The following is a 24,528-nucleotide window of genomic DNA, read 5'->3' on the forward strand; positions in this document are numbered from 1 at the left end:
ACTCCCAGTGTGACTGTGCCCACATTGTCCTTCTTATTGACAAAATGTGCGTTCTGTATAATTCTTCAGGTAGAGATAGTCCCAAGTCCATATTCCATGCTTGAGCTATAGCATTATATTGTAATTCTGGTGCTGTATCTCTGATGTGCCTGTGGTGGAAGGATAGCGGCACCTTCTGTTGTGCAGGGAGTGAAAAGGCATTTGCTAATTCTTCTTGGACATCCTCCGTTAGATCTTCCCATTCCAAACTGTTCACATAGTGCCGCAGTTGATAATAATGAAATATATCAGTATCCGGCAGGGAGAATTCCTTCTGCAAAGCGGGGAATGTTTTAAGCTTCCCTTCTACAGTCAGTACATGATACAGGTAAGTGATCCCTTTAGTCTTCCACACTACAAATCTAGGGTACAGGTTTCCCGGCGGGAAGGAGGGGTTCCCACAGAGCGCCAGAAATGGTGTGACTGTGTGTTTGAACTGATGCAACCTGCACACCCAGCGCCACACCGCTCGCGCGGTGGGTATAATCCCTGTCAATTCAAGAACCTCTGGGATAACACTGGTTCCTGAATGCAACATATGGCTAAAATGAGTCTCCCCAGTCAATTGTAACTCCATGGTTGTTGCTGTGTAGTGTTGTGTATCTCTATACTACTACTACTACTACTATTTAGCATTTCTATAGTGCTACGAGGCGTACGCAGCACTGCACAAACATAGAAGAAAGACAGTCCCTGCTCAAAGAGCTTACAATCTAATAGACAAAAATAAATAAAGTAAGCAAATCAAATCAATTAATGTGAACGGGAAGGAAGAGAGGAGGGTAGGTGGAGGCGAGTGGTTACAAGTGGTTACGAGTCAAAAGCAATGTTAAAGAGGTGGGCTTTCAGTCTAGATTTAAAGGTGGCCAAGGATGGGGCAAGACGTAGGGGCTCAGGAAGTTTATTCCAGGCGTAGGGTGCAGCGAGACAGAAGGTGCGAAGTCTGGAGTTGGCAGTAGTGGAGGAGGGAACAGGTAAGAAGGATTTATCCATGGAGCGAAGTGCACGGGAAGGGGTGTAGGGAAGGACGAGTGTGGAGAGATACTGGGGAGCAGCAGAGTGAGTACATTTAGTAGAAGAAGTTTGAACAGGATGCGAAAACGGATAGGGAGCCAGTGAAGGGTCTTGAGGAGAGGGGTAGTATGAGTAAAGCGACCCTGGCGGAAGATGAGACGGGCAGCAGAGTTTTGAACCGACTGGAGAGGGGAGAGGTGACTAAGTGGGAGGCCAGCAAGAAGCAGATTGCAGTAGTCTAAACGAGAGGTGACAAGGGTGTGGATGAGGGTTTTGGTAGAGTGCTCGGAAAGAAAGGGGCGGATTTTACGGATGTTGTAAAGAAAGAAACGACAGGTCTTGGCAATCTGCTGGATATGAGCAGAGAAGGAGAGAGAAGAGTCAAAGATGACCCCAAGGTTTCGAGCTGAGGAGACAGGGAGAATGAGAGAGCCATCAACAGAAACAGAAAACGGGGGGAGCGGGGAGGTGGGTTTGGGGGGGAAATGAGAAGCTCGGTTTTGGTCATATTTAATTTCAGGTGGCGTTGAGACATCCAGACAGCAATGTCAGACAAGCACGCTGAAACTTTGGTTTGGATGCAAGGTGAGATATCAGGGGTAGAAAGGTAGATTTGGGAGTCATCAGCATAGAGATGGTAGGAAAAGCCATGGGATGAGATTAATGAACCAAGGGAAGAAGTGTACATAGAAAAGAGGAGGGGACCAAGAACAGAACCCTGAGGTATGCCGACAGGCAGAGGGATAGAAGTAGAAGAGGATCCACCAGAGTGAACACTAAAGGTGCGGAGGGAGAGGTAGGAAGAGAACCAGGAAAGGACAGAGCCCTGGAATCCAAGTGAGGACAGGGTATCGAGAAGTATGCTGTGATTGACTGTGTCAAAAGCAGCGGAAAGATCAAGAAGAATGAGGATGGAATATTGACCTCTGGATTTAGCCAGTAATAGGTCATTGGAGACTTTAGTAAGCGCAGTTTAGGTTGAGTGGAGAGGAGAGGGCGAAAGCCAGATTGTAGTGGGTCAAGAATAGCATGTGAGGAGAGAAAATCAAGGCAGCGGCGGCGAACAGCACGCTCAAGTAATTTGGAGAGAAAAGGAAGGAGGGAGATGGGTCGGTAATTAGAGGGACAAGTAGGGTCGAGTGAAGGCTTCTTAAGGAGAGGTGTGACCACAGCATGTTTAAAGGCAGCAGGGACAGTCGCAGTGGAAAGTGAGAGGTTGAGAATGTGACAAATAAAAGGAATAAGAGCAGGAGAGATGGCATTAAGAAGGTGGGTGGGAATGGGATCAGAGGAACAGGTGGTACATTTTGAGGAAGAAAGGAGAAATGTAGTTTCCTCAATAGTAACTTCAGGAAAGGAGGAAAGGGAATGAGGGGAAGGAGAGAGAGGGGAACGGACTATACCAATCTGTTATATGCCTCATCCCTCCTGCTACCGTAATGTGCCTCAAACTGATGAAGCCCAGACCCCCTATTCTGCCGGGATCTGCAATATTGTTAAAGGAGCTCTTGGTTTCTTGCCCTTCCACAAAAATGTTTGCGTGACTCGATTCAACTGATTTTCATCTTTACTTTTTAAGTATAATGGTAAGACCTGGAAAATATATAACCATCTGGGGATAATGATCATATTAAATAGCGCTATCCGGCCTAGTAGTGATAATGGGTATGTGGACCAGGTACGTAATGCTGCGCTTGTGTCAGTCATTAATTTTGTAACATTGACTTCATACAGCCTGGAAAGATCTTTTGGGATCCGGACTCCTAAATACCTAAAAGAGTCCTCCACCCATGATAAGGGGAATTGATTTTTCCAAGATGCATTGTTTTCCCCCGTTATGTTGAGTACCTGTGTTTTCTGAACATTAAGGGTGAAACCTGATAGTACCCCAAAACCCTCTATGATGGAAAGCAGATTCGGTAGGGAGTCTCTAGGATTTTGCATTTCCACCAGAAGGTCGTCCGCAAACGCCAACACTTTTACCAGCTCTCAACCCACTTCTATCTCCTCCACCTCTCTTCCCCTCTGGATAGTCTGGATAATAGGCTCTATTGTTAGTATAAATAGTAATGGAGAGAGGGGGCACCCCTGTCTGGTACCTCTGCTCACTGGGAACACTTCTGTTTTCACTCCATTGATATTTATTAATGCTTTGGGATCTGCATATAGTGTCTGAATCGCCTGCAGGAACCAGCCTCGAAATCCCAAGTGACCCAACACCCCGAACATATATTGCCAGTTTACTTTATCAAAAGCCTTTTCGGCGTCGAGGCTAACCGCCAAAGCTGGTGTTTCCCGCTGTTGGCAGTGTGCCATGGCTAGTAACAATTTTCGCATGTTTTTAACTATTTGTCTGTTTTGAACAAATCCCACCTGTTCCTGGCCGATCAACTCAGGTAAAATACAGGCAAGTCTGTCTGCCAGTATTCTTGCCAATATCTTTACTTCAACATTCAGCAGGGAGATTGGCCTGTATGAATCTGCCTTATCTGCTGATTTCCCAGGTTTTAACAACAAGATTATTTGTGCCTCATTGGCATAATCTGGGAATGCACCTTGTCAAATATTTTATTCAACTTCATCAACCTTGTACCATACTTTATGCCATCTAAACCCCTCTCCCCTACCCTCTGTGTGTCCCCCCTCCCACCCACTTCCTCCCTCCTTTCTTCTGCTTCCCCTTGTAACTCCCCATATATCCCCATCTCTTCCCTATTTGAAAAGAAGAAGTCTTGTGTGATGATGGCAACCCCTCCCCCCAGCCCGACCTTTCGTTCCAACCGAGTTTACATTATTTAATATCTCCTTTCCCTTCTACCATTCCTCTGTTAAGCCATTCAGTTCTTGCCCTATTGAGAACAGTTTTAACATCTCTTAAATATTTTAAACATTCTTTCATAATGTCAATATAACTAAGAGTTTAAAGTCCTTTCTAAGTTGCAGTCTCAGCCCTGACATAGCACTGTCTCACCGTGCCATTGAAAGCTTGTACCTCTCACTGCTCTGCAACCATCTTGGTTTTCAGGTTTGGTCTTTCGTGCTCCTCTCCATAGTTGCCATGAACCTCTTTGCTGCTTCAGGCGTATCAAATGTTTTCCAGGCTCCTTTGTGCTGTATTTTTAGTAGTGCAGGATAAATAAGCATAAATCTATTATTAGTCTCAAAGAGCTCTTTACATAAAGGAGTAAACTGCTTCCTCTTTTCCTGGAGTGCAGGGGAGTAGTCCTGAAAGACCTTTACCGGGGATCCCTCATACTGCAACGTTTCTCGTTTCTGCCTGGCTCCTCTCATGATCTCCACGTTATGAATAAAATTATGAATTTTCGCTATGACCACTCGTGGCCGCAACATTCCTTCTTGTTTGCGGCCCATCCTGTGGGCCCTCTCCAAACACAGTGGGCCCACGCTGTCTGAGAGGGCGAACTCCGTTTTCAGCCATCGTTCGAGGATAGTAGGCAGCACCGAGTCGGTGATTGTTTCTGGGATCCCAACGATGCGGATGTTCGATCTCCGTGACCTGTTTTCCAGGTCATCAATTTTGTAGTCCTGCAGGCGAACTTGTTTTTGCAGCGCCTCCATTGTCATCTGTCTCTCCGCCGCTCTATACTCGCTATCGGACATCCGTTTCTCCAATTCGCCGGTGCGATGAACTGTGTCTGTCAATCGCTCCTCAAGCCCCGCAATTTGGTCTGATAATTGTTTTAATTGGGGTTCCATAGCCCCTTTTACCGCCTCCGTGATTTGCTGAAGCTGCAAGGCGGTGAATGGCGGTTGCGATGATTGTCCCGGTCCTGGGCTACGCGCCATCTTGGATTCGCCTGCTGCATGCGGTTTGTCATTTTCTTTTTTCCCGCTTTTCCAGGCATCTCGGCGTTTCCCCTGATAACGAAGGGGTCCATACACTAGACTCGCTGTTCCTTCTCGGTCTGGGCGCTCCGTTGTTTATTTCAAGGTGATTTCGGGCGCTTAGGTTCGGGGTTGCCTCAGAGAGGAACCAACACACGTCTGTTCCTCTCAATGCATCACGTGACCTCGGGAAGCACCCTTTAGACGGCTCCTGAAGCAAGCTAGAGCCACCACCTGGACTTTCAGCGAACTGAGCAACAGGCCTTTCTCCAGCCCCTCTTGCAGGAACGCCAACACTGAAGATATTGGAGCAGTGAAGGGCGATACAGAGCCTGTCTCGCACCACGACACAAAGGTACGCCAAACCCTGGCGTAAGTGGTAGAAGTAGAGCACTTCCTCGCTCTCAGCATAGTGGCGATGACCTTGTCTGAGAAGCCCTTCTTCCTTAGCCGCTTCCGCTCAAGAGCCAGGCTGTAAGACCAAAGGAGGAGGGATCCTCCATCACCACGGGACCCTGATGCAAGAGGCCCCGCTCCGCTGGCAGCCGCAGAGGGCCATCCACCGAGAATCTGATTAAGTCCGCATACCAGGGACGTCTGGGCCAATCCGGACCCAACAGGATCACCCGGCCCGGATGCTTTGCCACCCGGCCTAGCACCCTGCCCATCATGGGCCAGGGCGGGAACACGTAGAGAAGCTCCTGTGCCGGCCACTGCTGGAGAAGAGCATCGACTCCCAGAGATTGAGGGTCCCGTCCTCTGCTGAAAAAACGCGGCACTTGGCCGAGGATGCCATCAGATCCAGGCTCGGCCGGCCCCAGCGCTTCATGATGTCCAAGAACGCCCGAGCAGACAGTTGCCAATCTCCGGGATCCAAGGTATGGTGACTGAGAAAGTCCGCCTTGACATTCATGACTCCCGCAATGTGGGCCGCTGACAGCAGTTCCAGATTCGCTTCCGCCCACAGGCATAGCTTCATGGCCTCCTTGGCTAGAGGGGCGCTCCTGGTATCTCTCTGGCGATTGACATAGGCCACAGCTGTGGCATTGTCCGACAGGACCCGCACCGGCCTCAGCACCAGTACTGGGAGAAACTCTAGAAGCGCCAACCGAATGGCTCGGAGTTCCAGGAGGTTGATGGACCATTTCATCTCTGCAGGAAACCAGAGCCCCTGTGCTGTCCGTCCCAGGCAGTGGGCTCCCCAGCCCGTCAAGCAGGCGTCCGTTGTGACGACAACCCACTCCGGGGTCGTAAGAGGCATTCCTGTAGACAGCTTGCCTGGCCTCAGCCATCAACTCAGCGCCTTTCGCACCGCTGGATCCAAAGGAAGGCGTACAGCGTAATCCTCCGAGACTGGAGTCCACCGTCGCAGAAGAGAGTGCTGTAGTGGTTTCATATGAGCCCTGGCCCAGGGCACTACCTCCATTGTGGCCGTCATGGAGCCCAACAGCTGCACATTGTCCCAAGCCCGAAGAGTAGAGGAGGCTAGGAACTGGTCCACCTGGGTCCGAAGCTTAACGCTCTGGTTGTCCGGCAGGAACACTCTGCCCACTTGGGTGTCGAATCGAACTCCCAGATACTCCAGGGACTGAGTCGGGCGCAGCTGGCTTTTCTCCCAGTTGATGATCCATCCCAGGGAGCTCAGAAGAGCAATGACCCTGTCTGTAGCTCTCCCGCACTCCGCATAGGAAGGGGCTTGGATCAGCCAGTTGTCCAGATAGGGATGGACTTGCACTCCCTCCTTGCGGAGGTAAGCCGCGATGACCACCATTACTTTGGAGAAGGTCCGCGGAGCCGTAGCCAACCCGAACGGGAGGGCTCTGAACTGGAAGTGTCGGCCCAGTACTGCAAAGCGCAGAAAGCGCTGATGAGGCGGCCAGATGGGAATATGTAGGTAAGCTTCCTTGATGTCCAGGGATGCCAGGAATTCTCCCTTTTTCACTGCAGCTATTATGGAGCGGAGAGTCTCCATCCGGAAGTGCCGTATCTTTAAGGCCCGATTGACTCCTTTGAGGTCGAGGATAGGCCTCACAGCACCTCCCTTCTTTGGCACCATGAAGTAAATGGAGTAATGTCCCTTGCCAAGTTGATCTACTGGCACTGGGACCACCGCGCCCAGGCGGAGCAGGTTGTCCAAAGTCTGCTGTACTGCCGCCGCTTTGACTGGAGACTTGCAGGGAGAGTTTACGAACCCGTCTCTTAGGGGCCGGCAGAACTCTAGCTTGTAGCTGTCTCTGATGACTTCCAGAACCCAAGCGTCTGAAGTTACCCTGGTCCACTCGCCCAGAAACGAGGATAGCCGTCCTCCGATCTGCTCTGGGGCATGGACCAGGGCCCCGTCATTGGGTACGAGACCCTGGGGGAGGGCCGGAGGAAGAACCTCAAAGGCCGACCTTAAGGACGCCTCCAATCTCCTGTCCTGAGCGTCCTTCAGGGCAGTGCCACCTTCCACTGGCAGAGCCGTCTTCTTAGTCACCGCAGTGATTAAAGAGTCTATTGTAGGCCAGAGAAAGGCCTCCCGTTCACCCTCAGGCAGAGGGTACAGATGGGACATGGCTCTGGCTACCTTAAGGCTCGCTTCAGGGGCATCCCATTGAGCTGAAATTAAAGTCTGCATGGCTTCATGAACGTGGAAGGTTCTGGGCGGGCGCTTAGTTCCCAGCATAATGGCAGAGCCAGCTGAGGCTGAGAGAGGGCCTTCCTCCGGAGAGGAAATTTTCAGAATGCTCATGGCCTGCACTAACAGGTTGGGCAAATCCTCTAAGCGAAAAAGCCGCACTGCAGAGGGGTCATCCGCTCCATCCGAGCGGGGATTGGTCTCCTCCACAGAATCCCCTAAGGATCTTTGGGAGAACTCAGATACGCTGCCCTCATCCACATCAGAGGAGACCGAGTCCCCTAGGGCCTGGAGATCCACCTGAGGGCGCTTGATCATGGAAGCCTCATCACCCTTATCAGACAGGGGAGCAGGGGCAGCGTTTTGCATAAGGAAAGCCTGATGCAGCAGTAAAATAAACTCAGGGGAGAAACCCCCCAGTCTGTGCACTTCTGCAGCCTGGGCCACGGCCCTAGAGGCACTCTCAACCTGCGCTCCCAAAAGCGGGGGAGAGGCGTGCATCTAAAATGGCATCCACCGCGACACTCCGCGAAGGAGCCACGCGGGAAGAATGGCGCTTTAATTTTGCTGACTTTATACCGTCGCCCGAGTCAAGGGCAACCATACCATTAACGTCTCCCACCTCAAGGGCGGCCCAAGAAGGAGCCGACTGAGCAGCTTGGCCGGCCACAACCGGGAGGGCGGCCAGCGGGGGGATGGGCGCCTAAGGTGGGAAAAACCGCCGCACTGGAGGAAAACCCGGGGAACTCTCCCGATTCCGAAAAGGCGCCCAAGAAAGGCGTCTCTGCCTTTGAACACCCCGCTTCCCCGCTAGACGCGCGCACGCGGTCCGGGGAGCGTCTTTTCACGCCCTTGCCATCCGACGCCATAGCCACGTGGAGACCGTTCGGGGAACCCCCTGCCCGCTAGGAAAAGGTAAAGTTACCTGCTTCTCGCTCCGAGCTGCAACGATTTGGAGTCCCAGTGAGTAGCTGCAACCAAGGACGTCTTTCTCTCAAGGACGTCTATTTTTCTGGGTTTTTTTTATTTTGAAAACGGAGCCAGCGGGAGGGGGGAGAAAAGGAGGGACCTGGCACCACCAGGTTTGCACTTGCTGACGAAGAGCCCTCAACCCCAGGTACTCAACAAAACCTAAACAATTAGGCTTGGAGACCTAGCCAGAGCTGCTGCTGTGCGACTACACACCTGCTAGATAGAGAATATACTGGGGAATTTCCGGCAGCACATGACCACATATAGGGAGGCAAAAGATTGCTCTCTATCTCCACCTGCTGGTAGATGGACACAACCCACCGGCTTGATGATAGGGAATGACATTTATGTTTTGCAAATGGTGATGCATAGCTTGATAGGATGCCCTTGTTTTAAAACCAGAGTAAATCATTTCTTAAGCTTTTTGTTTAAAATTAACCAAGGAGGAATAAATCTGGTGGAGGGGAAATGAGTCAGCATGAGTTCAGCGAACAAAATCAATTTGGGATATTCAGCAGAAATGATTTGTAGTAGTAGTAGAATTTAACCAAGTCGACATTGAGCTTCCTAATATGATTTGATAACAGCATTTTCTTAGTTATTACCCAAATGCGAACACAATTATAATGTTAATGAATAAGCTTTGGATGTTATTGAATTCTATTATTCTGTCTCACTGTATTTTCAGTTTTGGTACAGTATAAGTCATCACAAGGACAAAATATAAGAAAATCAATGTACTGCATTTGGGGCCTATAGCTCATTTAGTTATGTTTAAACAAATGACAAATCGGCATGAAAGAAAATATTTTTAGTACTTTTGACTTCCCATCTTTATAACATCAGGCTTCCCAAGGCAGTTTACAACAACAGTTAAGATGAACCTATCAGTAAGCAGAATATCCTCACTGAAATTTGGTCATGTATTACTGTATTGTATAGAACAGTGTAGAAAAATGAGCACAAAATACAGCCTTTATTAGTGATGTTTCTACCAGCTACAATCATTTTTAAAGCTGATATTCAGTTTTTATTTCATTTGGGCAGACTGGATGGACCGTGCAGGTCTTTTTCTGCCGTCATCTACTATGTTACTATGATATCTATATCTACATCTGACAAGCTTTCAAATAAATTAAAACTGTCAAATAAGTTAAAAAAAGCTTTAGCTCTCCACCATAGGCGCCCGGTATAAGAGGCTTGCCACAGCAGGATGGATCAGCTGTTTCTATAGAAATGCTAAATAGTAGTAGTAGTAGTTCTCCAGCCAGCAGCAGCTGCAGTGAAAGCCTTCTCTAGCCTTGTGTAACCAGTTGTAATTTGATTACCTTACTACTGGGAAAGCAGAGCAGGGGGGTTGGCTGGAGGTGTCCTGGGTTGCCAGGGAGATATTTAACTAGGATGAATTCCTGCACATGAGCACTTCATATCAAAGAGACTTGGACTGACCCCTGAAATTTTAAAAGTGCTAAAAATAAGTTTTAAAAGTATTTGCATTAAATCTAATTGCAGAATTTAGGTGCTAGGAAGTGGGATTGGTATGCTATGTACTGTACTCAAATTTGCTCAAGCCATATGCAAATTAGTCCGTTTTTGGGAGGTTCTCATTTGCATATTTATGGGTAAAAATTGTTGGAAATGTTTACAGCCTTAATGTTAGGGCATGGCTCTGTTCAAAAATGTGAAGTTTGATCCAAAAACGAAGGGTTTAGCTAGTGTTTTTGACTAAAAATTCCCATTAGAGTGTCTGTATGTTAATCTGCATTCAAATAGAGCTCTCTGATTGGATGAGCAGCTCCTGTTAGAAAATCTGCCCAGGAACAGAGAGCAGACGAGAGAATCAATGGGTGGGTGGGTGTGGATGACTGGAGGGGGGGCAGGGGAGAGGAGAGAATCAATGGGTGGGTATGGATGACGAGGGGGGGGCAGGGGAGCGAGGACAAGAAATGAAGAAGAAAGGCAGAAAGTAAAGAAATAAATGGAAAGGAAGCCCTGGAAACTGAGTTAAGAGGACAGATAGCAGCAGAATCGGATACTGGGCCAGCATGATCAGAAAACAAAGTCACCAGACAACAAAGGTAGAAAACATAGTAACATAGTAGATGACGGCAGAAAAAGACCTGCACGGTCCATCTAGTCTGCCCAACAATTTAAACTCATATGTGCTACTTTATGTATATACCTGACCTTGATTTGCTTCTGCCATCTTCAGGGCACAGAGCATAGAAGTCTGCCCAGAACAAGGCCCACCTCCCAACCATCAGCCCCGCCTCCCCCCACCGGCTCTGCCACCCAATCTTGGCTAAGCTTCTGAGGATCCCTTCCTTCCGAACAGGATTCCTTTATGTTTATCCCACGCATTTTTTAATTCCGTTACCGTTTTTATCTCCACCACCTCCCGCGGGAGGGCATTCCAAGCATCCACCACTCTCTCCGTGAAAAAATACTTCCTGACATTTTTCTTGAGTCTGCCCCCCTTCAATCTCATTTCATGTCCTCTCGTTTTACCGCCTTCCCATCTCCGGAAAAGGTTCGTTTGCGGATTTATACCTTTCAAATATTTGAACGTCTGTACCATATCACCCGTTTCTCCTCTCCTCCAGGGTATACATGTTCAGGTGCGCAAGTCTCACCTTATACATCTTGTTAACGCAAATCCCATACCATTTTCGTAGCTTTTCTTTGCACCGCTTCAATTCTTTTTACATCCTTAGCAAGATACGGCCTCCACTCTTGGCTAACTCTTCTACGCTGCCCCAGACTTAGCAAAAAGTTTCCCCATGTACGCTGCTGTCAAAAACCATTTTTTTGCACAGCCTCAGTATTGTTAATAACTGCATTACCATGCATTTTAATGTGGTATGCGGTAATGGTTTCCGCATGAATTAACACCTGTGCTGAAACCATAATAAAACCAGGTTAAACCCACGGTAATGCATTCTGCATCGACCCCAGAGGGAGCTGAATGGAGAGAAAGCAGAAAAGATCATTTTATTTTCATTATAGTGTTTGGAATATGTCCACTTTGAGAATCAGGTGCTCAACATTAAAAGTTTATATTTATTTACTTATTTATGGCATTTTATCCCACATTAAACATGAATTAGGATGTTTTGTGGCTCTACATGAGAATTGTGATATTATGATCCTTGTTTCATATTGTTGATGGTCTGCATTTTCCTTATGGGTGGTATATTGGTGTATTAGGTTCTGCCCAGTGTAATATTTATGGTACAGTAAGGTTCTGAGTGTGTTTTTGCACAAAGTTGTGCATAGTGTTTTGCAGTTCAGCGATTGTGGTTAGTATATGCTTTGAGCAACCACTTTATTCTTTGACATATGATACATATCTAATATCTAAATTTAATAAAAGGTATTCATTGTGACTTTTATTTTTATTTATTTTTTCTGTGTGTTATCAGACAATTATGGATTTAAGCTCCACCCCTAACCCCACCCCCTTTAGCCTCCCCAAACAGTTGGGCCACCCAGGGCCTATGCTTTTAAGGCACTACCTATCCAACTGGCACATAACCTTTGCTACTCTTTTGGGTGACCTAATGTGGCAGCTATCTCCGCCTTCTGCCAACAAGCTCCGCCTATTGGCTTCAACCCATATAGAGTAGTTACTTACCTCTAACAGGTGTTCTCCGAAGACAGCAGGCTGCATATTCTCACAAGTCACGTCGGCCCCAGAGGATTTTAAAGCAAAATCTAAAAATCTCTTTAACGGCGTTCCGTTGCGCGAGCGATCGCACCGCGCATGTGCGCACACATCTTCCCGCTCGCCGTGCGGACACGCCCCTCAGTTAAATCCAAAAGATGAAGGAGACAACTCCAAAAGGGGAGGTGGGAGGGTTTGTGAGAATATGCAGCCTGCTGTCTTCGGAGAACACCTGTTACAGGTAAGTAACTACTCTTTCTCCGAAGACAAGCAGGCTGATATTCTCACAAGTGGGGTATCCCTAGCTTTCAGGCTTACACAACACAACAAACTGTGGTCAATTGAGTCTCAAAACGGCGAGGCCAGAATAAAAATTGACCTGAAAAGAAGAAACATCTAAAGGAGTGTAGCCTGGAACAGAACAAAAATGGGCCTAGGAGGGTTGGAGTTGGATTCTAAACCCCAAATAAGTTCTGCAGCCCCGACTGCCCAAACCGACTGTCGCGTCGGCTATCCTGCTGAAGGCAGTAGTGAAATGTGAATGTGTGGACTGATGACCACACCGCAGCCTTGCAGATCTCTTCAATAGTGACTGATCTTAGATGAGCCACCGACTCAGCCGTGGCTCTAATCTTGTGAGCCGTGACATGGCCCTCTAGAGTCAGTCCAGCTTGGACAAAAACGAAGGAGATGCAATCTGCTAGCCAAGAAGAAATGGTGCGGTTTCCGACAGCAACTGGCATTAAAAGAAATAAACAACTAGTCGGACTGTCTGAGGGGGCTCGTCCGCTCCACGTAAAAAGTGCGCAGCTTGCTTTCGCCAGGGCTTGTAAGATGAGGGAGAAAGAATGTTGGCAAGACAATTGACTGGATCAGATGGTACTCTGATACCACCGCCAGTAAGAACTTTGGCTGCATGCGGAGAACTACTCTGTTAAGATGAGAAGTAAGGTAAGGCGCTTGAGCTACTAGAGTCTGAAGCTCACCGACCTTACGAATTGAAGGAACAGCCACCAAGGAAAACGACCTTCCAGGTCCAATACTTCAGATGGCAGGAATACAGTGGCCCGAATTGAGCTTGCAGCAGCTGGATGAAAACGACATTGAGATCCAAGATAAGGAATGATAGGGGCTTTGACCGAAGCATACGAGCCAACTTTCAAAATTATTGGGGGTGCTAAGCCCAACAGAAATAACCCCCCCTAGACACATACAAGGAATTCTCTCAATATTGGGGGAGAAGTAAACCTCTCATGAAGTGGACAGCTAAAGGCTAACCTTCTACACGTTGATGATAAGCACTTATTGCACGAAGATGAACACTGACAGAGTTGGTCTTGAGACCAGACTCAGACAGGTGTAGAAAGAACTCAAGCAAGGTCTGTATAAGACAAGAGGCAGGATCTAGGGCCTTGCTGTCACACCAGACGGCAAACCTCTTCCATGAAAAAGAATAACATCTCTTTGTGGAATCTTTTCTGGAAGCAAGACTCGGGAGACACTCTCTGGAAGACTCAACGAAACCCACACTCTCAACATCCAGACCGTGTGAGCCAGAGATTGGAGGTTGGGATGTAGAAGTGCCCTCTCGTTCTGCGTAATGAGAGCTGGAAAACATTCCAACTCCAGAAGAAGAGGAAACCATATCTGACGGGGATAGAAGGGAGCAATCAGAATCATGGCTCCACAATCTTGCTTGAGAATCAGCAAAGTCTTTTCCACCAGAGGTATGGGAGGATACGCATACAGAAAGCCTGTCCCCCAATGAAGGAGAAAGGCATCCGATGCTAGCCTGCCGTGAACCTGCAGCCTGGAACAGAACTGAGGGACTTTGTGATTGGACTAAGTAGCAAAAAGATCCACTGAGGGGGTATCTCACTCCCGGAAGATCTTTCGAGCTACAGCCATGCTCAACAACCATGACTGTAGCATTATCCTGCTCAGCCTGTCGGCCAGACTGCTGTTTACGCCAACTAGATAAGTGGCTTGGAGAAAACATGCCGCGTTGGCGGGCCCACCGCTACATCTGCATGGCATCCTGACTCAGAGGGCAAGATCCAGTACTCCTTTGTTATTGAGTACATCACAACCCGATTGTTTGGTTGAATTAAAATAATTTGGTTGGATAGCCAGGAGGGATGCAACCTTCGTCAGCAGCTTTTGTGACTGAGGAAGTTGGACGGGACGCCTCAGAATCAAAATGGAGAGAATTGACCACCTCTGAAGGGAATTCCGAAAACTGGTGAACAGTTGGGTCACATCCTCTAGATACTCTGAACTTGATACCACTGGGAAGCTAGGATGCACTGAGCGGATGTCATGTGTAAATGTGCCATGGGAGTTACGTGAACTGTGGAAGCCATGTGCCTAGAAGTCTTAATATTTACTGAGCTGTAATCTGTTGAGACGGGCAATCATCGGGATAAGGGAACACATGCACTCCCAGTCCATGAAGATACGCTGCAACAACAGCCAGGCACTAGGAAAAACATACTCTGGACGCAAACTGGGTATAAGTATCCTGTAAGTCCAGAGAGCATAACCAATCGTTTTCCTGAAGTATGGGAAGAAGGATGCCCAGGGAAAGCATCCTGAACCAAATATCTGTTTAGGCCCCTTATGTCTATGATGGGATGCAACCCACAAGGAAGCACCTGGAATAGAATCTCAACCCTTCTTGCCCTGGTGGAACGGGCTCGACTGCATTGGCACTGAGAAAGGCAGAGAGTTCCTCTGCAAGTACTCACTTGTGATGGAAGCTAAAGGATTAAGCTCCCAATGAGCAATGTGGAGGGTTTGATTCCAGATTGAGAATGTATCCTAACCGGACTATTTGGAAAAACCCACCGGTTGGAGGTTACAAGAAGTCACCTTTGGTGGAGAAAATTTAAACCTCCCCCCGACAGGCAGATTGGCCGGTACGGACATTTTTTTTATTTTTATGGTGGCTATGCTGAATTGGAGCCAGTCAAAAACCCCTCCCTGGTTTTTGCGGAGTAGCTGCAGGGGCCTGATTAGGTGCACGCCGTTGACTAGAACGAGCGTGGTGTCGCATAGCCTGAACCGGCTGTCGAGAAGTAGGAGTATACGTACGATCCCTTAAGGCACAAGGAAAACTACTCTTCTCTTTAAAGAACTTCCGAGATGAGGAAGTGTATGCACAGAATATCTACAATTTTCTGCTGAGTCCCCTCCTCCAGGTGAGAGGCACACAGTCATGAGAGTCTGCGCATCACTATACCCAGAGCAGAAATCTAGATGTTACATTACAAGTGTCGAAAATGCCCCTGGACAGGAACCTGCGACACACCGTGTGCTACCTGACCACCTGGTGAAAAGGTTTAGCCTACTCCGGTGGGAATGCTCGTAAAGATCTGGCAGGACTTGATTTTGGATGCGATCATGCCAGCCTGGTACGCCATTCTCCCAAAAGAGGCTAAGGATGTATGCTCTGGCCCCGGGGGCGCCGAAGCAAGTTCTTAGAACTCCTATCTGTTCTGAGAGCAGAATCCACCACCGCAGAATCATGAGGTAACTGAGGCCTAATGAAACTGGGTTCCCCGTGGATCCGATAGAGGGATTCAGTCTTCTTGTATCATGTGGCAGAAGACTTAGGTGAAGATGGATAGTCCAGGACCTCGAGCATCTGGGGCCTTGGGCTGATTCACAATCTCCACTGTAATGTGTCGAGACAGATAGAAGATCTAGAGAATTCTCAGCAGAGAAAACCCCATGACCTTCATGTTCATCAGATGAGCCATCATTGAATTGAGCTAACTACTCAAACAGAGCAGCTCAGATCCAAATCCGTCCGACATGGAGGCGCGGTAACCTCTACGACAGGGTCGAGAAGTTGACTCTCCAGACGACTCCAGTGAAGGAGAATCGACCCAGTAGGCTGCGAACACCAATACCGGAGGCAGCATCGGTGAAGGAGATCTAATCCCAGGTGAAAAGCTAGATGCCGCAGGAGGCGCTAGCACCAATGGCATCTGATGGTACCCATGGTACCGAAGCCGAGGGCAAAATCTGGAAATGCTGGGGAATCGAAACCAGACTGCCAGATGACTTGCGTGTCCATAACAGAGATGGGACCGATGGTACCGATAGTACCCATGGCACCGACGGTACCGATGGTACACATGGTACCGATGACCCCCGGTACCGATGGTACCCATGATACCTGGTACCAATGGTACCCATGGTACTGATGGTACCTGGTACTGATGATAGTCATGATATCTGGTATCGATGGTACCCATGATACCTGGTACCGATGGTACCCATGACATCTGGTACCGATGGTACCCATGATACCTGGTACCGATGGCACCGACGGTACCGATGGTACACATGGTACCGAGGATACCTGGTACCGATGGTACCCATGACATCTGGTACCGATGTACCGATGGTACCGACGTCCGATGCCAGGATACCTCCATAACAGAGGGAGCAACGCTCTCGGCACCGACCGATGTCTGATGCCCGGATACCTCCATAACAGAGGGAGCAAAGCTCTGGGCACCGATGGTACCGATGTCCGCCGATGCGCCCGAATGACCTGCAAAGCAGGAGGCGCCGAGGCAGGTGGAGACCCAATCGATGCATCACTGTACCCAGCGTGCATCGGTCTCTATCGGACTCAAAAATTGATCTCCTTTGGGCATCCCTGGCAAGTAGCATACGTCTCGTCTTTGAGACACTACTTGCACTTCTCAGGATGATCCGGCCCAAGACACATCCGCCGATGCGCCCGAATGACCTGCAAAGCAGGAGGCGCCGAGGCGGGTGGAGACTCACTCGATGCATCCGGTTGCAGCGGGTACAAGGCTTAAAGACAGTGGTGTGCTGGAACAGGCTCTCACAGCTCTCGAGAGCCATTTGTTAAGTTTTAAAGAATTTTGGGACTTTAACAAATGGATCCTAAAATGTGGGCTTGGCCTCCTGAATTCTCTTTTACTTTGCTGGCGAGAGAGAGCCCACAGACAACAATTTACCAGCACACTCTTGTTTAATAAGAAAAAAGAAAAAAAGAAACTTATAAAGAAAAACGTATAAGTTTTGATTCTCATTTCAGGCACAACCCCTTGTGACTCTGGCAATTACTTAACCTTTCCTTGCCCCAGGTACAAAAAGTACCTGTATATGTAAGCCACAATGAGCCTGCCATGAGAAAGTACAAATGAAAAAAAAAATAAAGAACACCCAAAAGGGTAAAATAAAAAAGAGATTTAACTCCGAGGACCTGAAGAAAACACGAAGCACTAACGAACTCCGTGTCTCCTCAGACGCGGAAAAAGAAGAACTGAGGGGCGTGTCTGCACGGCGAGCGGGAAGATGTGTGCGCACATGCGCGGTGCGATCGCTCGCGCGACGGAACACCGTTAAAGAGATTTTTAGATTTTGCTTTAAAATCCTCCGGGGCCGACGTGACGTCACCCACTTGTGAGAATATCAGCCTGCTTGTTTTCGGAGAAAATGCGCTACCGGCGTCCCCTCAGTCTGATTTCTTTCGCAATCGCTATTGCATAGCAAACTTGTGTGAGATTTTATTAAACCTCCTAGGTTTTGCATTGTCTCCTTAAATCCCCCTTTCCGAACCTCGTCTCTTTGTTAGACGGGGTTCGGAAAGGGGGATTTAAGGAGACAATGCAAAATCTAGGAGGTTTAATAAAATTTAACACACGTTTGCTATTGTTTTTAATAACGATAACAATTGTTTTCTTCTGGCCAATATGGCGGCGAAGGGAGTGGGGGAACGGCTTCAACTTTTTGACGTCATGCGGACTAAACCTCTCTTCCCTCCTGCAGCTTGACAAGTAAATGAACATTTGACCTTGACGTCTTCCACCACAAAAGGACTCTTACCTACGCCGAAACAATTCTGAAACTACTACTTAACATTTCTAGAGCAAAAATAGCAACCAATAAAAATCAGGATAATGAATGGGGGAGATGCAGCCTATAGCAGTCCGACATCCTACAGAAGACCCGCCTTCAATGAGCTTTTACTTTTAAATGACTTTGGGACGGGCAGTTCGTAACAGCCACTAAATTTAAGCGCCAGGGTAACAAGCTTGTACGACTTCGCAGGGATCTTTCAAAGCAACCAGTGTAAGCAGTGATTGACAACATAAGTAACCTATTGAAATTTGAAGTTGCTTATGTTTAATCGAAGGGTAAAACCAAGGAGGTCCAATCTCCTTGGTTAAAAGTAATGATGCTGTAAAGGGTCATGATCTTTTGTTAATAGGGTTAGGTAGTGGTGCACATTGTTTGTGAGCAACTGGGTTGTGTTTTACCTTCTGGAGCATTATCAGACCGGTAAGGGGAAGAGTGCTGTGAGTTGCAGGGTTTACAGCAGAGATGAAAGCGTAGTTTCGGCTTTGTACTCAGTGGTTCTTTGTCTTAGTTGCTTGGGATTTTCTCTGCTTTATAGGCTGTTACTGCCCTGATTTAGATTGTAAGCTCTTTTGAGCATGGACAGTCTTTTCTTCATGTTCAATTGTGAAGCGCTGCTTACGACTGGTAGCGCTATAGAAACGATTTGTAGTAGTTCCGAAGTAGGATTATTTTAGGGTTGCTGCAAAGGCATTATTTTTGCCCTAAGGAAATTCTTAGCTTTGCTCCTTTTCTGTTCCACCCTAGTTAGTTTTCAGGCCCCGTGGTGCAGCTTGAGATTTTAGTTGATATTTCATACTTTTTACACTTTTGTTCATGTATATTTGTGTATGATGGTGATTTTCAAAAGCCATGTAGTTGACTAAATGATTTTTTGACTATTTGAAAATTATCCACCCTTTTGGTTGCCATGTTCTTTGATGCCTTTTTCTCCACCCACCCCCACGGGTGCCCTAGGCAGGCTCAGTGTGGTTTTTTTTTTTCAAGCAAAAATAGTGCCGCTACTCAAATGCCAAGCCACCCTTCAGGCGTGGGGTGAACACTGAGAGACTCGCCCCACAACGGCCAGGTCCCCTGCAACTACTACTACGGTACTATAAATCATTTCTATAGCGCTACCAGTCGCGACTAGTCACAGAATCTATGACAAGGCAGAATTGGTGTATAGAGCCTGAGCTCGTTCATTAAAACTTGGGGACCATGGGTCAATTTTAGCAAACAATGGAAAAAGTGCAGTTACTCAGTACCTCCTCAAAAAAACGCCCTGCTTAGGTTACTGTTTAATGGTTATGATTGGTGTTGGTTCTGTATAGATTGCTAAATAAGCTGCAGAGTCTTGCTTTTCACCTGCTCTAATGCCATAGGGAGTAGAATGGTGTGGGATGCTGGTATCGTGGCCAGGCTAAAATTTTGCCTATCACAGTATCAGAAGGGACCGGAATAGACAAAAGCAGAAGATAAAGAATTGGGTGGTTGAAAATAGAGAGTGGCGGTCTCTAGTGTGGGCCTGGTTCTGTTTTTGCATGCCATGGGTTGAGTGGACACTGAAGTTTTTTTTTGTTTTTTGTTACATTTGTACCCCGCACTTTCCCACTCATGGCAGGCTCAAACATGGATGGGATAATGGTTGATGCATGGATGGGATAATGGTTCAAGGAAGGAGACTTTGGATCTGTGGAAAATTGGGAAGCATTTTTGGGAAGGAGAAGCTAAAGTCTGGTCTATCTGTTGGTGTTGGTAATTAGGGAGAAACTAGTTTTTGAGGTAGATTATGGAGGGTTGCATGGCTTGGGGTAGACTATCCACAGGAGATGTGACTGTGAGTTGCAAAGGAGATGCATTTGGATGGCTCTGTGAATGTGGTAGAGGTCTAGGAGGTGGGATGGGATGCTTGGCTGGGGATTTTGACATAGTGAATATCTGAGAGCTGGTGGAGGGGGATGGCCAGTGGGAGCTGGACCTGGTGATGGTATGACACTGTGTTCAGGGCCAGTGTTAGGGGGTGGTAAATAGGGCAATTGCTCTGGACCCCTCCATACTACAAGGATCCCCAAGATTGCCTCAAGCTGAAGAAGGCATAGGCTGAGAGCCAGTTTTGGGGCCCCCTCCCCAGTTTCTGGCCTTGGCCCCTGAATGTCTACCAGCCCAGACTGTGGTTGAAGATTCCATGGGATCTGGTGGGACAGTTGTATTGACATTAGATTGTACCGTGGTATCTCTGTGAATTGAGGTTTGTTCTGTGATGGGGGGAAGGCTATAGTAGTGGAAGTTAGATGCCATTCACCAAGGTAGGATTCTGGGTTGCTGGCGGAAGATAGGTAGGTCACTGGTCATGTGGATGCAGTGATGGAAGGTTTAATTTGCCTAGTGTTGGGTGTGTGTGTTTGCTTTGGGGGGGGGGGGAGTGATTCCTAAACCTGTCCTGGGGGAACCCCAGCCAGTTGGTTTTTTTTAGGATATCTGCAATGAATATGCATGAGAGATTTGCGTATGAAGGTGGCAGTGTGTGCAAATCGATCTCATGCATATTCATTGTGGTTGTTCTGAAAACCCAATTGGCTGGAGTTCCCCCAGGACATGTTTGGGAATCACTGTGTTAGGGTCTGCACAAGATGGGGGAGGCTGATTTGGATTTGGTTCTTAATGTGTGATAGTGGTGGAGCTGCTTGGCAACAATGCCAGTGTAGTCAGTTTTAAGGGAAATAATAAATAGAATGTCTTAGAGGAAACTATGATGAAGTGAGGAAACTGGTAGAAGTTGTTGGGGGGGGGGGGGTTAGAAGTTTGCATGAAGTGTGAAGACTGCAATGCCGTTTTAGTTTTTCATGTTCTTAAACGGGTTTGAGGGAGGAAGATGTGTCTACTGGCCTTTCTGGGTGGTACTGTGGAAGAGATTGGGGGCATCTTAAATAGTTAACTGAATATTAGGTTCAGCAGCCAGATGGGGGCCATCTAGGGTTTTGTACCATAAGAACATAAAGAGTAGCCATACTGGGTCAGACCAATGGTCCATCTAGCCCAGTATCTTGTTTCCCAAACAGTGGCCAAGCCAGGTCACAAGTACCTAGTATAAATCCAAATTGTGGCAACAAATCCCAGGGCAAGCAGTTGCTTCCCATGTCTGCCTCAATAGCAGACTATGGACTTTCCTCCAGATATGCTAACCCAGATACGCTAAGCGCTGTTACCACATTCTCTGGCAAAGAGTTCCAGAGCTTAACTATTTGTTGAATGAAAAAATATTGTCTCCTATTTGTTTTAAAAGTATATTCATGTAACTTCCTCGTGTTTCCTCTAGTTTTGATACTTTTGGAACGAGTAAAAAATCGATTTTACTTCTACTCATTCTACACCACTCAGGATTTTGTAGACCTAAGTCATATTCCCCTTCATCGTCTCTTTTCCAAGCTGAAGAGCCTTAACCTCTTTAGGCTTTCCTCATACAAAAGGCATTCCATCCCCTTTATTATTTTGGTAACTGAACCTTTTCTAATTCCGCTATATCTTTTTTTGAGATAGGGTGACCAGAACTGAACGCAGTACTTGAAGTACGGACGCACCATGGAGCGATACAAAGGCATTATAGTATTTTTGGTCTTATTCACCATCCCTTTCCTAATAATTCCTAGCATCCTGTTTGCTTTTTTTTGCTGTCATCGCACACTGAGAAGTTTTCAGCGTATTATCAACAATGACACCCAGATCTTTTTGTTAAGCGTTGATCCCCCAAGGTGGAACCTAGCATCAGGTAAGTATGATTCAGATTATTCTTTCCAATGTGCATCACCTTGCATTTGTCCACATTAAATTTCATCTGCCATTTGGATGCCCAGTCTTCCAATTTCCTAAGGTCTTTCTGCAATATTTCACAGTCTGCACGTGTTTAACAACCTTGAATAGTTTTGTATCATCTGCAGATTTGATCAACTCACTCGTCCCGATTTCCATATAATTTATAAATATATTAAATGGCACCAGTCCCAGTACAGATTCCTGTGACACTCCACTGTTCACCCTCTTCCATTGAGAGAAATGACCATTTAACCCTACCCTCTGTTTTCTGTCCAATAACCAATTCCTAATCCACACCAGAACCTTGCCTCCTATCCCATGACTCTTACCATGCCATATATACGATTTATTGTTGGTGAAAGGTTATATGTGTTAGAGAAACTGCCCCCAAAGAGCTCCTAGCACTTGGGGGCCGATGATTGAATTCCCCGCGCTATTCTGAACAGCACTGATAAATTTGTGCCGGAGCAGCATGGGGAATTAAAGCCCCAATGATGAAAACTAATAGCATGCAAACTTATGCGCACTATTAATTTTGATCATGTGGGTGCTTCTGCGGGAGGTTTGTGCCTGTTCATGTGCTCAAGGCACAAGCCTCCAGAAATTTTGACAGGTCTGCGCCATCAAAAAAAAAAAAAAAGAAGAGCCTTCACTTGTCAAACAGGAGGTCCCCCTAACCCCCATTTCTCGGACAAGTTTCCCTGGTGGCCCAGTGGCTTTAACTCTCCCCCCACCCCCAGATGGCTGGAGGTCTCCTGGCACAAGGGGGCATGAGGTCCGATGGACCTCTAGCCTTCCTACTCCCCCACACCAAAAAACTGTCCCTGGTGGTCCAGTGGGCAACCCTACCCCAAGCCTCACCTGTTCTAGTGGCCTAGTGCCCCCCAACCCTCACATAACCTTTAGGAGGGAGTAGCACTCCTTCCCCCTGGGACACTACCTTCAAAATGGTGGCATCATGGGGTGCACTGGACAGGTATTCAGTACCATATTAAGGATGTTTTTCTCCTGCATGGTATTGAAGCCCTGCACATTTGATCCCAGGAGTTGGGAGGGCACTAGGCTACCAGGGTGTGTAGGAAGTGGGGGTAGGGTTGCCCATTGGGCCACCAGGGACAGTTATTTTTGGTGTTGAGGAGGGGTTGGGGGGAGACAAAACTTGTTCTGTAGGGGTTAGGGGGGCTGTAAGCATGTGAATATATGCTGGACAGGGCTCCTCATTCTTCCTCAATGCTCTGCATTTGCATGCTGCTTGCGGTCAAAGCTGGCGAGCATGTTATTTCACGCTAGTATGGCGCTAATAGCCTTTAGCGCCCGCGTTTGCTTCTGATCGTTGGCCTGTTAGAGAGTGAGCTCAATCTGTAGAGGCTAAACTGACGGAGGAGCTCAGGCAGATGGAGATTTTCAGGGACATTATCGAGCAGACCCAGTGTCACTGGCATTTAAGACCGTATCTGCTGTGCTATTGAATGCAACAAATGGCATGGTCAGTAGTATGATTGCAAACAGAGTACATTATCACTTCGAAGAAGCCTCAAAGTGAAACAGCAACACTGTTAGTATCTGCTTTGTAATTGAATGCAGTAAATGACACGTTTAGTGGTATGGTTCCAAACAACACATTATCACTTATGAAGAAGCTGTGTGGAGAAATGGCGCCCTTTTGAGTTTTAAGATAAGTTATTTTCATTTGTTTATTCTCGACTGCTAATCAAGTTAGCTCATATTTTTATTAAAGAAGTTAAAAAAAAGATAAGTACAAAAATTCACGAATTAAGTGTTATAAGCTTTCGGGAGGTTTTTGATCAGTGAAAGAGAGTATGTTAAATTTGAAGAACTTGAGATCTGAGCTCTCTTCCTCTTTTTTTTATTTTTTAAACAATATTTGCTTATTTGCTCATGGGTGATTGGTATTCATATACTTTGCACTTTGAATAGTTTGTAGAGTTAGGATGTACAGCACTGAGGGACTGATGTAGAAAGCTGCTGTAGGCAAAAACACATAGTTAATGAGCGGTCTATTTATTCATTTATTTATTGCATTTGTATCCCACATTTTCCCACCTCTTTGCAGGCTCAATATGGCTTACAATACATCAAGAAAGGTGAAAATATATTAGAAAATAGACATTTAGTGTTACAAAAGGATCTTAGGCAACATGATAATGATAAAACATGATAGAAGTATAACCAGCAGACATTGTAAGACAGTTCTGAATATATGTGGAGGAGTTGTGTATATTTACGTTGATTGATCTTTGTGGTATGCTTTGTTAAAGAGATGGGTCTTTAATAGTTTGCGGAAGTTCGTAAATCGTTTTTAAGTTGCGCGGGAATGCGTTCCATAACTGTGTGCTCAAGTAGGTAAAGTTTGACGCGTGCATTAGTTTGTATTTTAGACCTTTGCAGTTAGGGAAGTGCAGATTAAGGAATGTGTGGCATGATCTTTTGGCATTCCTGGGTGGTAGGTCTATCAAGTCTGACATGTAGGCTGGTGCATCTCCGTGAATGATTTTGTGGACTAGGGAGCATATTTTGAATGATACGTTTTTTAAGTGGGAGCCAGTGCAGATTTTCTCGTAGGGGTTTAGCACTTTCATATTTTGCTTTACCGAATACGAGTCTAGCTGCAGTGTTCTGGGCTGTCTGAAGTTTCTTGATTATTTGCGCTTTACAGCCG

General features: G+C 47.0%; 1 protein-coding gene across 3 annotated transcripts in view; it reads left to right on the top strand.

The window, feature by feature from the left end:
• TOMM40 (translocase of outer mitochondrial membrane 40) overlaps window positions 1-24,528 on the top strand; it is a 561,556-nt gene that overhangs the window by 109,325 nt on the left and 427,703 nt on the right. The window contains exon 1 of one of the 3 annotated variants that reach the window (XM_030211382.1): window positions 18,149-18,269. The exons of 1 other annotated variant lie outside the window; for it this stretch is intronic. The gene's annotated coding sequence lies outside the window, so the exon portion shown is untranslated. Of the gene's footprint in view, window positions 1-18,148; window positions 18,270-18,414; window positions 18,480-24,528 lie in introns of those variants that run through there. One more of the 3 variants, XM_030211381.1, reaches the window with a different exon arrangement.

Source organism: Microcaecilia unicolor, chromosome 8 (assembly GCF_901765095.1).
Source record: "Microcaecilia unicolor chromosome 8, aMicUni1.1, whole genome shotgun sequence".
Lineage (NCBI taxonomy): Eukaryota > Metazoa > Chordata > Amphibia > Gymnophiona > Siphonopidae > Microcaecilia > Microcaecilia unicolor.